We start from the raw sequence: 3,315 nt of genomic DNA, 5'->3' as shown, positions 1-3,315 counted from the left end.
AGGTATGTTGTTGTATTCTTCTTCGTGTTTAGTTTGTGCAGGTATGTTGTTGTATTCTTCTTTGTGTTTAGTTTGTGCAGGTATGTTGTTGTATTCTTCTTCGTGTTTAGTTTGTGTAGGTGTGTTGTTGTATTCTAGTATTGATTTTCCTGAGTGTTCTTCTTGTGGTTCTGTAGTGTCGTTAGTTTCCATTGAAGTGTTTTTTGTGTAAGTGTGTTGTTGTATTCTTCTTCGTGTTTAGTTTGTGTAGGTGTATTGTTGTATTCTTCTTCGTGTTTAGTTTGTGCAGGTATGTTGTTGTATTCTTCTTTGTGTTTAGTTTGTGTAGGTGTGTTGTTGTATTCTTCTTCGTGTTTATTTTGTGTAGGTGTGTTTTTGTATTCTTCTTCGTGTTTAGTTTGTGTAGGTGTGTTGTTGTATTCTAGTATTGATTTTCCCGAGTGTTCTTCATGTGGTTCTGTAGTGTCGTTAGTTTCCATTGAAGTGTTTGTTTGTGTGTCATTTTTTTTTAGCCTAACTGCTTTCTTTGTTTTACGTGAAGCTAACCTTGCCATTCTTTCGTTGTATTCTTGTTTTGCTAATGTTACCAGTTGTTCGAGTTCTGGACTGTAAGAGGCTAATATGTCTATAGTCAAACCAGCTTTACCTGAAGCAGTGCTCCCGCTCGGCGTTGACATTTAGTTCTGTATGGAGTCAAACTCAAATCGTCTATCGAATAGATTAGGCTAAAAGTAATTGTTAATGTTCTTTACCAAAAACAAAAAAAATAATACTACAAACCAGTTTCTCTAAAACTCTTCAATAGAAACATAAACGTAATTCTAGCAGTAATAATGTCTGCTGGAAATATACATTTAAATTTACTAATAAATGATCAAAACAGAAAATTGTATATGATTTATTTATTTAGAATATAATTTGTTTTTCATAATCTATAGAAATATCCTTTAGCCAAAAAAATACAATATTAAACATAAAGGTCACTGCATTAAATCGAAAAAAAATTACTGATTTTAAAGTACTAAACTTTGAAATTATTGTATTTGATAACATTATATTCAGGGGTATAAGAATTATGATTGTACGTTCGATGTTTTAATAAGAAGTATATTGCTAACAAATAGTGGATGAAATAAATTCATTTTATTTTATTCGTCTATATCCTTTTCATATTCTGCTTCAGCGTTTTAACACCTCAATTGTTTTTTTTTTTTATCTAAAATAATCTATAATGAATAAAATATTATAACCTACTTTTTTGCACCTAAGGCAATCGTGTTTTCAAGATTTTTAATTCTTATGAATGATTCATTTCAGTTTAAACGAACAATATAGATATTGGTACATTTTGATATATTCGCGTTTTCTCAAATTTAACAGAATGTGTTGGGTATTAATTTAAACTTATGAACTTTTTGTAAATAATCTTAATCAAGAATCTTGTCAGTAGATATGTTATCAACTTATAATTTTTTATGTATGCATTTGTGGTGTCATAGTGAAGGAATATACTTTGTCTTTCCAAAATAGTTCAAATGTGTAGGCCATAAGAATTATAATCATTAATTCCAAATGACAAAATATTATAGAGTACTACTCTTCAAGATAACACACTTAAGATTTTTCACCTTTGTAAGCCAAGTTACTTTTTCGTTTAAGGTCTTTGCTTTTGTATGTGTGTGTGCAGAGCTTAAATGTATATTGGTCTTAATAACACTGCTGTCAAGTTTTGTTCACCATTTCAACCTTCAGTTTTTCTTGATAGATCATAATGGGTAAAATTAATATGCCACTTGTTATGATTTCTTAACATCAGTTTGTATTTATACAAATGCTGTATTTATTTTTAATTCGTAATATGAATAGTTTACTTCCTTCGAATGAACTGTTTGCTTGCTGCTTGATATATAAGTGTCTATAAATCAAGTGTATAATATTTGTTAAATAAACATTCTACTGTCACACCAGAAAGTATTGTTCCTGTTGTAAAATATAAATGTTTTATGTTATACCAAAAATGATTTCTTGTCACTAAAATATTAACTTACTCTGAACTTCCTGTCACTAAACTATTAACTTACTCTGAATTTCCTGTCACTAAAATATTAACTTACTCTGAATTTCCTGTCACTAAAATATTAATTTCTTCTCTTTCATTAAAGTAATTTCCTGTCACTAAAATATTAATTTCTTCTCTTGCATTAAAGTAATTTCCTGTCACTAAAATATTAATTTCTTCTCTTTCATTAAAGTAATTTCCTGTCACTGAAATAAACTTCTTCTATCTTGAAAATAAACATTCTTTGTCATACTAGAAAGTATCGTTCCTCTTGTAAAATAAATATTTTTCTGTTACACACGAAATAAGTTTTTGCCACTAGAATATTAACTTCTTCTGTTACGCTAAAGTAATATCTTATCACTAAAATAAGCATTCTTTTGCCACGTCAAAAAGTAATTTCCTGTCACTAAAATATACTTTTTTCGATCACAAAAATAAGCATTATTTTGTTACACCAGAAATAATTTCCTGTCGCTAAAATATTAATTTATTCTGTTACATTAAAACAGTTTCTTGTCACCCCAGAAAGGCCCGGCATGGCCAGGTGGTTAAGGCACTCGACTCGCAATCTGAGGGACGCGGGTTCGAATCCCTGTCCCACCAAACATGCTCGCCCCTTTCAGCCGTGGGGGCGTTATTATGTGACAGTCAATCCCACTATTCGTTGGTAAAGGAGTAGCCCAAGAGTTGGTGGTGATGACTAGCTGCCTTTCCTCTAGTCTTACACTGCTAAATTAGGGACGGTAGCGCAGATAGCCCTCGTGTAGCTTTGCGCGAAATTCAAAAACAAACACCCCATAAAATAATCACCTATCGGTTATAAAACTTACTAAAATGATCAATATTTTGTCACACCGGAAAATAATTTCTTTTAGCTTAAATACATATTATTCTGTTACCTCTCACTTAAATAAACATTCTTTAGTCATACCAGAAAATAATTTCCTTTTACTAAAATAAAAATTATTCTATCACCCTGTAAAATCATTTCCTGCCATCGAAATATATATATATTCTTCTGTTGAAGACAGTTGAAAGATATAACATACGCAAAATAAAATTATATTGTTATGTCTGCTATTACTTTTATATTAAAACGCGAAGGAAATTAAAGGCAAATGAGAAAAAAGGATTCATATTTAATTCTAGAAACATCATTTCAGTTCCAAATTTTACAAGTCGGTGAACTGCTAATCAGTGAGCATTGGGCCCGGCATGGCCAGGTGGTTAGGACGCTCGACTCGCAATCTGCG

General features: G+C 30.9%; 1 long non-coding RNA gene across 1 annotated transcript in view; it reads left to right on the top strand.

Annotated features, from left to right (window-relative positions):
• LOC111087398 overlaps positions 1-1,967 on the top strand; it is a 3,928-nt gene extending 1,961 nt beyond the window's left edge. The window contains exons 2-3 of the long non-coding RNA XR_002612101.1: positions 3-250; positions 407-1,967. This is a non-coding gene — a long non-coding RNA (uncharacterized LOC111087398). The remainder of the gene's footprint in view (positions 1-2; positions 251-406) is intronic.
• Positions 1,968-3,315: the final 1,348 nt, after the last annotated feature.

This window comes from Limulus polyphemus, unplaced genomic scaffold, assembly GCF_000517525.1.
Source record: "Limulus polyphemus unplaced genomic scaffold, Limulus_polyphemus-2.1.2 Scaffold2099, whole genome shotgun sequence".
NCBI classification, from domain to species: Eukaryota; Metazoa; Arthropoda; class Merostomata; order Xiphosura; family Limulidae; genus Limulus; species Limulus polyphemus.
This window is presented reverse-complemented; position numbering and strand designations above follow the sequence as displayed.